We start from the raw sequence: 12,173 nt of genomic DNA, 5'->3' as shown, positions 1-12,173 counted from the left end.
CTAAAACAGGGAGGTTACAACGGACATCAACGGACGTTCAATCAGCTCTCGTCAATTTTCTCTTTAAACATTGACTTTATACAAAAAATGTGTCAGAGGTGATGTCATCCTACGTGGCAAATAAGAAAAACATAAAAGCGATTATAATTGGTTGAAGGGAACATCTAAGTATACATTCCATAAGGACTAGGATTGTGATTGGCTGCCCCACTGTCAGGTGGACAACTTATGCCTACCCCTAAAACATGCCATCTTCAACACTATTAAGTACACGGTTTATCATTGGTTCTCAAACTATAAGGCCCTTCATTATATGGCCCTCTACAATTGGTTGGCATGCTCGAGCCATGTCTGGAACATTCGGTTCACTTAGCAGCACGTAAGCTCAGACCCAGGTGCCAGGAGATGGACTTGACTTTACCTCCCCACCCAATTAGCACACCCTCTCTCATCACCCATGCCTTCTGCCATGAAGATTGTCTTTGAACTTGGCCTTGCAAAGTATCCTTGTCTGGTGAGAATGTATGGGAGTACAGGCTCTCTCTATCGTTTTTCGACGACTGCAAGCTCAACTCTTTTCCATCCTTGGCTCACGTGACAGGAGACCACAAATTGGTCTATTCTGCAGCATTTAAATGTCTTAAATTAATAAAATTTGGCCCTCTTGGTGTTCTTTCTTTGCCCCTTAATAGGGGATGATTCATCCTTCTAACATTTATTGCTTTCAAGAATAGATAACCGACCGTGGCTGCTTCTCTTTTGATGCCAGGACAGACAGCCTCGCCAGGCACTTCCACAATTTCAGCTGATTCTTGCTGCAACACAATTCTTGTCCTTTCCTCTCCATAGGTCCTGGCTTACTTTAATTCATGACACAGAGGTCCAGCTTCGATACAGTGGCGGCTTTGCCTGCAGTACATTCACTACATATAGCCAGCTTCTATGATGACTTGGTCTACTTGTTTTTCAGCTCAGTACAATTATTCAAAGGTTGATATTCTATTACACTTCGCACATGTGCAATCTTCTTCTCGCACATAAAGGTTTACTTGTTTCTTAACTTCATCATCAGGTTCTGTAAGATGTATGCATTCTCTTCAGCCAGTATTCTCAGGGCAACACGCTTGTCTCTTGTGACATCACTAGCTTCTCCATTTTAATCCTTTTCATATACCTTCAGGGAGTTCCTCCCTCAGATTGGCCTCTCTGCGGGGATACATTCAATAGGGTTTCCTCAGTGGATACCTTTTTTTAAAAATGTGCTGCGGTATTGGCACAACTGATGTCAAACATGGCACAGTCTCAGACGTACAACATATAGGAGGTTCGGGACGGGATTTCCTGCAGAGGCATTCAACTGCTCTTCTACAGTTTTACTGGCATTTCTGGGCAAAATCAACTTAATCAATGTTATTCATGTAGGAGTTTTTGGGGTATGGGGTTCATAGTGCAAGGGGGCAGGCAGCCTTTAGATTTTCTGTGGCGTGCCATTTTTTACAAACGTATGTGATAATACGACTATGATGTGTGTACTTAAATGGTGGGTGGGAGCATTTGTGCAGCCAAACAAGAACATGCTTGCTTACTGTAGCATTGCATGTTTTACTGGTTTTGAAGGCAAAGTCCACTTAAAGAGTATCCTTACATGGTGCTGCAGGAATTGGGCGGGCATTTGTGCAGCCACCAATAACATGCTTTCTTCCTGTCGCAGGAGATTTTCACTGACATTACGGGCAAAAACAACAAGAGAATATTTGTATATGGGGATACTGGCAAAGCCAGCATGAACATGTTTTCTTATTGTATCATTATTTTCTGTATTACTGGCCGCACACAGGGGCCGATTCATGGAATTGCGTGCAGAAATTGCGCCAGTGCTGCACGTCAAGAAGGACACTGCACGCATAAGAAAAACTGCACGTACCGCGGATTCATGGAATTGTACGTGCAAAGTAACCATATTCACAAGTCACGGCTGGAACGCCCACGGCAACCCCAAATGCAAAGCAAAAAACTGCCAGATCAGCTACCTTTGCTCGCTCACCCTTCAAACAGTGCATGCGGTCCACCATAAGCAGGGCTGTGACTCAGGGACCCTGCGTGGGGTCCCCCATAACTGTATCCGGCCCCCCCAACAACATGCATCAACAAAAATCGTAACTCAGCAATAAATCATGAAATCTGCGTGTGAACTCATGTAAAACGTTCCTGCACCGAGCAACACTGCTTAGGTGCACCCCTAAGTTACATCAGAACCCCAATTGAGTACATGCACCCAAAATCCAATATTCAACCCCACCTGTATGCTGAAAATCCTATGCGCAAGTGTATTTACGCCTGCCTTTGGGTGGCGGATCATATGAGGGACTTGCGTGGCCATTTCCAAGCCGAGACATTGCGTGATCGAATCCATGATTATGTCTCATGCTGTGCAATGGTGCGTGTGTGAGGGACTGCCTGCAGGCCGTCCCTTGGAATGGCAACTTTTTTGCAAGTTCTTCCTCATTTTTGGTGTTCTGCCCCCTTCCCAGCTGTCTGCACAGGCCACACCCACGCTCTGCTCGGAGTCTCGTGCAAGGCCCTCGACGGCTTGCACAGACATGCCGAGCCAACGCAAAATCCACGCAAGTCCAGGGAAAGTACTGCACATTCGGTTCGATGAATCGACGAAAGTGGATTTGCATGCAGTTGCACACTCAAGTACCCTATTTTCTGCGCAGATAATTTCATGAATTTGTCCGTACAGTGTTTAATGGAACATTTGTGTGCCCAGAGGAAGGCAAAACTGTTTCTACACTAGGTGAAAGACTTAAAGTTTCACTAAAAAGCATATTCTCATGTCTTTCTTCCAGTGCAGTGCATGGCGTGCCCCTGCAGCAGCATGGTCATTGTGCATATTGTGAGCGTGGGGGAGGAGGCCCTCAGCATGCCTCACAGGGGGACCCTCACATTTTGTGCTACACCACTGCATGTGCATAATAGTGTCCACTTAAAGCCTGCTTTCCTCAAGCTTATCACCTTTCTAAGGCATTTAATCACATTTAATCACATTCAATTGACACACCATAAAATAGCAGGCAAAGCCTTGTCAAATATAGGCCTGTATGAAGCTCTTCAGATATTGCAACTCTGTAATGCTGAGCCTCAGCTGTTTCTGCTGCCACAATTGGTCCCTCCGCTGCAGCCTTTCCCTCCCTCACAGCTGAATGGAGCTTAAGTTCCCATCCCAAGGGAGGGACCTATGTGCAGAAAAGCGCACCACTTGCCATGCTCTTACTATTACAGAAGCCGCGCCTGCCTGTCCGAACGTCGACATTTTGAAATGCAGGCTGGATGCCCACGTGTGGGGCAAAGTAAATTACCCAGCCAGCCGGAATTGAAAAATCACGCCTCTCTGCACACAGAGAGTGTGGGCGTGCAATATCATGTAACGTTTGTGACTGGGAAGTGAGAATTCCAAAAGAATGGCGCAGTTTTGAAAACTAGACATGTAGAATACCTTCCATCAAATAAGTACACGTCTCTTCATAATTGTTTTGCACCTGCGGTGGCCTGGCAAGAGCGACACCAAGAAAAATGAGAGCTGGCATTGTGAACTGATGCCTGGCTAGAGGAGTGCGCAGAATTACTATCCCAGACGGAAGCTTTCTTGGAAATCCGCAGACTTCTTTTGAAATAACGTATGAATTTAAAACACAGCCATGAGACAAGTTCGCCCGCCAATGCAGCCTTTTGACATTTCTTTCTGCCAGTATTGATTTGTATTTTTGCAATAAACCGCAGCTGACATTGCAAGTCTTTTGGGCAGCTTATATTGTAATTAGTTTTTCTACCCACAATTCAGATGCAACTAAACATATATTTAACTATGAAGTATAATATAACCTGGTCTGACCCAGGACTGGCTGACGAAGAATTGTAGAGTGCCTCAGATCGTGGCGTAGTCCACATTTCTCACAACTGATGCAGACAAGAAGCCATTCAGAAAAACAATCCCTTTTTAGCACAGCTTTCTACACTTGGTCTATTTGTATCCTTGTCTGCTACGCATATCTACATGCACGTACTTTGTACTGCTCTTTAAATAGCCAAGTATGCTAGAAATGTCTGGGAGATGCACTGTTTTTGCACATTGCAATGCTAGGTTTATATACCGAGGGCCCGATTCATGGAATTTTTGCATGGTTCAAAGTGACCTTGCACTGCTGAAAAGCGACTTTGCACTACCGACACAAACCCTGATTCATGGAACTGTGCAAAGTGTATTTTTGCAGCGCAAAGTCTAGACATGTTTACAGTGCAAAATGACTTTGCACTGACTTTGCTCTGCAAAAATACACTTTGCACAGTTCCATGAATCAGGGTTTGTGTCTGCAGTGCAAAGTCACTTTGACCTGTGCCAACAAATCCATGAATCGAGCTCTTAGTTTTCATCACATTGCAGTGCGGATCTGCAAATGCTCTCAACATAGCAACAGTGCGCGCATGCTGTGTGGCCAGTTCATGAAGCTATTATCAGATTTAGGGGTGACTTACACCTGTAAAAAGGGACAATTGCATTAAGGATTGACAGAAGGCAAATCCAATCTTCTTAAGTTTGACTTACAAGTATGTAACATGCCTATTTATGTATAAAAATGAACATATCATTTACATCAACATTTGCACAAATGGAGGGTATCCAGTCTTTTGACCATATACCTTTGAACGTTCATCAAAAGACCAATTTGGAAGAACTTTCTGCAACGGCAGCGTCAACCAGGAAATCGCTGCAGCAGGAGCAGGCAATAGAGATGGTATAGGGGCCAGGGGACGGGAGCGTTCCAGGGGTGTGCAGGAGCTAGCAGCGATCGGGGGAGATTGGGCTCAGGGGCATGGGGAAGTTACTTACAAGGATTCGGGGTGGGGGGTTAAAACCCCCTCATGGAGGTCACTCCATGGCTCCCTAAAAAAGGGAGTCTTATTCTGAAGCCGTCTCCATTAGCAACTTTATGACCTAGAACCTTAAGGGTTATGGCAGTCAGTGGAAGTGTTAATGGACATCCACACAGTCGCAATTTGCATGGGTGTTCACCAACATTTTTCTCAGAAGTTCCCACACTTCAACAGCTATGTTACACCAACTTGGTCTAGGTATTTGATGTGCAGTCAGTGTTGGAAAATGCACTAAATCGTGTATTAACACTGCACCTTTTCTCCTTATCTCCTCATTACTCAACGAGGATGCCCTAATCCTCCAAAAGGCAATTATGCTAAACGTGTCTTTTTTCGCGGGTAAACCCTAGTACTGAGCCACCTTGAAAAGATTCTTCACTTTCACATATTGCCCAGGAGTTTATGGCAATGCCAGGAAAGACCGTGTGTTCCTCTTCTGCTTCTCATTCCAGGCCTGTGTCTGTGATAAGAGGGAGGGCCAGGGTCGGATTGGCCCCTCTGCCTTTCGGCTCGTGGCTGGGCCGAAATCGTCGCTGGGGTGTGGGGGCCGGTTTCAGGCCATGCTTGGGCCGGTTTGGAGAAGAAAAAAAAAACTATTTTTTCACATTTTTTTTCCTCCAAAAAGCCGTTCATCCTTCTTAGGTCGATAAATGAGTACCAGCACAGGTTGGGTGATATTGGATGCATATTTGTTCTATAAAAAATAGCTTAAGCATAAGTGCTATACAATAACATATTATCATTTGGCCTTGAACATCTGCTTGGATTCACAGTAATTTAGTGTACTTGGGAACAATGCTATTTGATGCCACTTCCTGTTTTGTCAAGGGGTGAAAGGTCGTGTTTCATTGCTTCCCGGGGATGTTACTTTGGGATGGGATGAAATGACATCACTTGCAGTGATGTCATCAGAGGTCAAGGGTTGTGGGCCGAGGGGTGGGCAACTTTTTTGAGGCGAGGGGTGGGCAACTTTTTTGAGGCGAGGGGTGGGCAACTTTTTTTTGGGTGACCAGGCCTATTTCTTTTCCCAGTCCGACCCTGGGGAGAAACCTAGCCATGCCGTACACACATTCTTTCGATTCCAGGGTATGGCCCAATAGCGTATCCCCTCAAATGAACATGTCTACCTGGGCAAAATTCCAGGGGGGAGCAGGGTGCCGCATTCCAGTTTGGGAAACGTGTGACTTCACCAGAGAACGGGTTATTTTGCCACCCCACCTGCGATTTCCTGATGATCACAGCTACCTCCTTACAGGTGGCAAGAGAGAGCACACAAAGACGCAAATTATTCAGAAATCTTACTCGCTCCTCAATTGTGAATTTTCACATTTATTCTTTCGGGTCTGTGTCAATCCATGGAAGTAAGAATCGGCATGGACTTTCACATTGCTGCCCTTCACTCCACAGGTTCATCTTCGGAGTCTATGAAAAATGCAGTAGCTTTCAGAAGCGTTATAGCTGAAATACAGCTGTCCTAAAAGGGCTTGTTTCCAGCAATGGCCTAACGTGTCTTTAGCGCTATGGATTTATAATCCTTGCCAAAGAGACACTTGGGGCCTCATTACAACTCAGGCGTTAAGGGTTAACGCCACCGTTAACATTTAACGCCTGATTCCCACCTTAACGCCTGCTTTTTGCAGGCGTTAAGTTCCATGGTGCTAAGGCACCTTGGTGCTAATTACGGCACCGTAATTTACGGTGCCGTAATTAGCGCCTTCCCCACTCCCATTATGCCCTATGGGGCAAAAATGGGAATGGGGAAGGGAAAATGGGAAATGGGGATTTACCGCCCCACTCACCTTGTAATGGGGCGGTAAATCCGCCATCCACCATGGTGTAAACGGAGTTTACACCATGGTGGTAAAGTTGGTGCACTTAGCACCAAGGTTGTAATGAGGCCCTTGGACTTGTCCCTTCCCATGTCATAAATGTCCAGCAGTGTACGTGGAGCCAGGGAACTCGCTGAATAGTGCTTCCACTTTTCTTCCACAATGTGTCTTCTGCGGTGGGGAAGGTTCATTGGGTCTTCCCAAGTCTCATTCACTCTCTGCGGGTCACAAACAAACTTCACTGCCTTTGTTGGATCTTTTCTTCTTTGCTCTTAATTAGTCTCTCCTCCACCTGGTAGTGTCTTCATTTTTGGCATCTTATCCAGTACCGTTTTTGGCAAACATTCCGGGATTAGCCCAGGCATGTAAGTGCTGCCAGTTTGGAGAAGGGGCACAGAACCTTCACTTATATAGGGTCTATTGGGATGCTATTTACTTTTCTCACTGCCCCTATATCTTACCTGGATCAGGAGATTCTCCTTCGCCTGGAGCATCCAGCAGCGGAGGCAGACTGGAGTTTACGGCTATGCTCTTTTTCATTGGAGTACCCACATATCCGTAAGTGGAGCTAGACCGCCTCGTGCTCCCAGTGTGGAGTTTATAATTAGGAGCTTGCATATTTTCACATGCGGTTGGGAGAAGGGCATCTGATACTCTTTTCACACCTGGTGTCAAGTAATGGAATTTTTCAGTTTGCTGTTTTCCTTTATTTTTGCCTGCAGGGTCTTTTCTTTACTGCTGGAAATGTTGATTTGTTTCCCTTTTACTGCAGCAGTCAAAATATGGGCCCTTATTCACAGAGCATTTTCCAAAGGGGTTTTGCCTTTATAAAACACTTCTGTGAATGTTTTCATAAGGTTGAGGAGTTGCCTTGCGGCATTGCATTAGTCCATCTTACTGTAATGATTAGTCACCGTTTGGTATGGTATAGGCAACCATTCGAACAGATCTGTAACAACAATTCCAATGAATAATAAACTGATACATATTTATCAATAATCTGAGAATTTAAAACAGAGATTTGACAATGGTCTGCTCCTCTCACAATAAAAACATTTCTGCTCAAGGTGCATGGGAGTGTATCTTAATGAAGCCCACTTCCAATTGAACGCCCTCCCTCATGTTGTGCTTTCAGTGTAGCATCCTTTCCCTTGTATTGTCACCTATCAGTCGCACACTGCAGCACTATGTGTTGAATCAAGAATACTATTTCTTCAGCACACTTTTACAATGTTGGCCTGGGCTGTGTCAGTCTATAATGTTGTCAGTCTGGTAACAAACTCGGTTTCCACACTTGGGGCCCCTGTTACAGAAACGGTTTACTATTGCACAAGCAAATGTGCAAGTCATTAGCACTTCGACATAAAATGGCCCTACTTCAAAAAACATGTTATGTCAATGCATATTTGCACTGGAGCAATGTTTTCCCTGGTGCCAGTAACATTCTGAACTAGCACTAAACAAACCATTGGTCAGTTCCAAAATATTTAGCTTAGGCTTAATACCATGTAGAATTGCACTTGGTCCAGTGCAGTTTCTGTAGCAAGGACTCTAGTTAATACAAATTAATACATCTTTCTGTAAAAAAAAATCTGATTTAGAATGGAGAATAGCAGTGGAGGGAACAATTCGGAAGCAACCAAGTTATACTGAATGTGTATGTGTGTGTTTTATTTCTTTATTTCTTTATTTATCTGTTTGTTGGTTCAACAGTTTTGTAAAGAATACGTAGCGCAGCTCCGAAATCTGAATGTGCATTTTGTGGCATCAAGTCGTGAATTAACTAATCAGAAAAAGCGGTTTATAGGTTATAAATGAACCACCTGCTATAGAGTGTCCAAATAATAAACACAAGTTGATCAAGGAAAATAAGAGTCACTGCATAGGAGAGTAAATGTTCTAGGGTGGGTTCAGAGTAGGGGTGTGAAATGGGGTGACTCCACATCGCAGAATAAAAGGGTTGACCAAAGACAGTGGAGTAAACCTGCCATCACCCAAATTATCATGATTTAACCATGTAGAACCAGAGTAAATACTGTGTCACAAAACAGTGAGTGCCCTGGTCCAATGTGTGACAATGTTTAATGTCTGCGTACATACAAAACCTCTTTAGTATGAAAGGGGTTCAGGGTCGGTTTTTGCACCAGACAACAAAACACCGATTTCCTTACTCATGTTGGTAAAAGAAAAGTTGCATTTTATTTTTTCTCTCCTTCCTATCCCTTCCTGGGTTTGTTCCAAAAACCCTTATGATTTGTTATTTGGTCACAAATCTATTATAAGGCACTCCATCAATACATCCCCTATTCCAGGGATTCACAGTTCGTAAAGTAAACATGTATAGATTTCTTTCAATTATATATTTGTCATTGTGTTTCTTATGGAGGCTTTCAAATATGCACCAAAAAAAATCAAATCATAGTGCGAGTGTGCTGTCATTGTTAGAATGTATCCTGGTTTAAACTCTTAGTAGACAATTTTTCTGGATCATCAGGAAGTTCTGTTCTTCATTATTTATTGTGTTGTTATAAACTAAAGAAATAAAAGATAAGGCAAGAGATACATTTGACCACACAGCTCAATACTATAGCAGGATATCGAATTACTTTGGTGGCAGAATAGTGTCATTAATTACTTTTGCATATCTGCTTACCCTAACAGAGTCTTTGTAGCTGGACCACGAACAAGGCTGGTGTGTAATAACACAATATTTATTTATTTTTAGTTTCAATGAAAAACACACAAATTTAATATGGGATAGCAATCACCAGTGTGGTGATAATTACATTTAAAATGATAGAACACACTTAGTTTGACCTTCCAGCATCAGATCTATAATGCGCAAGTGAATACAGGCAAGATTATTTTTGGGAGGTGTTTTCTGATAGCACCACAGTTAGTATTTCCCCTTGCAATGCTCCCTCAAAGCCCTGTTAACCAAATTTTGTGTGGGTGGAAAGGTGTAGCAAGGAGTCAGGTATACTAGGCAACAAACAGAATTGAAATCCAACCTTCCACCTCTTAATAGGCTGCCAAATCGGATTGAAAACCTTTGAAAATTGAGCAAAGTAGCACTCAGAATAACTAAATACCTGTTTTACATGTGCGGTTGAATGAATGAGGTAGAAATGAGTGTAGCAGTATCAAAGATGTAAAAACACTAGCAAACTACACGGCAATGTACTAACAATGGGCATGCAGTACAGAAAATCAACTTTGGAAGCGAAAACACAGTGCAGCCAAATCACACATGGAGAAATTGCATTTGCTTATTTTCACAAGTTCAAAATGTCAAAGCAGCTTGAATAATTGGTTAAACAGACAAAATTGGAATGCGGTTTGATGCTAAGGGACACGTGCACATGACAGGTATAATATGAAAGTGAAAGGGTAACTCTGAAGGGAGGACAGTATGAGATTCTTAAAGGGGAAAGAAAATAGTTTTTTAAACAGGCATCAGTTGCACAGGGAAAATCGGTTCGAAAAGGAAATGATACGTTTTACTGAAACTATATTTTAGTGGCTTGAAAAGAGGAATGCCGTCCGTGGAAAAAGGTTAAGATACAGTCTTAATCCCCCCACACGCAGTGTCTCTTTATGTGGGAATTAATTAGTTTATTCCAAATATGACTAAGGACTTATGCAATGGACTGAAAGGATAGGAAAGAATGGCGCTAACACATGGAGATCAAAACACAATGCACAGAGAATTCTGACCTTTTAACAAGTTACTAGGATAATTATGGGATCACTCATCGAGTGGAACAAATGGCAAGGTATCAAAATGGGATATGCTATGTTTTGCTATGGGGAAGAGGTTATACTTACAATAATCACTTGCATTGGGATTTTGGACAGCCAACCAGGTATCTGGACAGTGGGACAAGGATCTGGTCATGGTACACAGTGGAGGGTTCTCCTAGAAGGGGAAAACTGGCAACCGGGGTCTGGGCTCAGCAGATACCAAGGTGCATTAGCTGGATCAAGCAGGTAGCAGGGCAGAGCAGGTAGCACTGGAGAATCCCAATGAGGATTCAGCCACCTTTCCCCCTTTCTCCCTGGATTATGGGGATATTTGTAGGGCTTCAGTTCTGCAGAGTGGTTCTGTCTGGATAGGAGGGTCTGGATCAGCTACCCCTGTCCTGACAGTGGAATCTGAAATTTTACAGGGTGCATCTGGAATGTCTTAATCTCTGGATGCGCTGGATCTGGAAAAGCCAGAAGAAAGTGTCTGCCCAGAGCGCCCCATGCCTCCCTTTATATAAGAAGCATGACATCACAGGATTTTACTATTGGGCAGAACTAAGCTAGACCTACCTCTAAGACTCGAATAGGTTAGCCTGTAATGTCGCCTCCTCCCTGGAAGCAGATTGGACTGAAAGAGGGGACTCCGTTTTATGGGGTGTGTTTTTATGAGGTACAGAGCCATCCCACAGTTTCTTTTGCCAAAATCAGTTATGACGCAAAAATGCACCTTTTTACAATTGATACGCTTTTGAAAATCACATAGGCAGATTCCATATTTGACACAGAACATGGCATTCCAACTCCCACGTTTGTACGATGTTGTTGAGCCCTTCTAATAACCTTTTGCACTTTTTGGTGGGAATCGTTTCACCTAAACGTCTACAATTTTATATAGGTATACGGATTATGACAGGGCATGTTTTCTTTAATTTGCAAAGCTGTCCCATGTATACTTTTCCCATGAATTACATTCTTCTGGCGTTTGCTTCTCCAACCTGCTAGGAAAAGCTACAACGTCTTATTTTAATGGTGCAAAAATTACATTTGAACTGTTAAAATGTCACTTTACTGCATTTTCAGGTTGCAGAAAAGTTTATTAAATCAGAAAAGTCTTTTGACCATGTGGCCTTGCTTTGTCTTCCAAATATGGCCATTCCTTCTAACCCGTAGCCATATGTCAGGCTCTAGTCTGCCTTAGTCCAGTGTTGCCATGGATTTGCCTTTGAAGCCCTTCAGTTTGAGTTGAGGGGAGGTGTCACCAGGACTTCTCAACTATGTGTCCTTGAAGTCCATTGTCTTTTGGCTGCAGAATGCTGCTTCGTCTGACGAGGGTGTTACATTCTCCCACTTGCCCATTCATAGTTTCCAGGCGGATGGTCCACTTGCGGGCAGATGATTCTGTTCCCAGGAAAGGAAGGGCCCTGTCAAGCCAGGGCTTGTCAAACCGAACCTGGCCTCACAGTAATTTTATTTATTTATTTTTCTTTCCCTTACCAAAAAGCAAGTCTTTTAGAAATAAATATAAGGTATATGTTTAAAGCACATCACATTTCTATGAAAGCACAAAGCCTTAGTTTAACATTTCACTTTTTAAAAGGCATTTTCTTGTTTGGCAAAAGCACCATTTTACACGTGGGTTAATTCTGCTGGGATGTCACTTTG

At 43.3% G+C, this 12,173-nt stretch overlaps 1 protein-coding gene across 2 annotated transcripts in view; it reads left to right on the top strand.

Annotated features, from left to right (window-relative positions):
* MMP16 (matrix metallopeptidase 16) overlaps positions 1-12,173 on the top strand; it is an 892,963-nt gene that overhangs the window by 86,124 nt on the left and 794,666 nt on the right. The gene's annotated exons all lie outside the window — the stretch shown is intronic.

Source organism: Ambystoma mexicanum, chromosome 5q, assembly GCF_040938575.1.
Source record: "Ambystoma mexicanum isolate Mex_15411 chromosome 5q, UKY_AmexF1_1, whole genome shotgun sequence".
Taxonomy (NCBI): Eukaryota; Metazoa; Chordata; class Amphibia; order Caudata; family Ambystomatidae; genus Ambystoma; species Ambystoma mexicanum.
The sequence above is the reverse complement of the archived record's forward strand: the minus strand, read 5'-3'. Positions and strand labels throughout refer to the sequence as shown.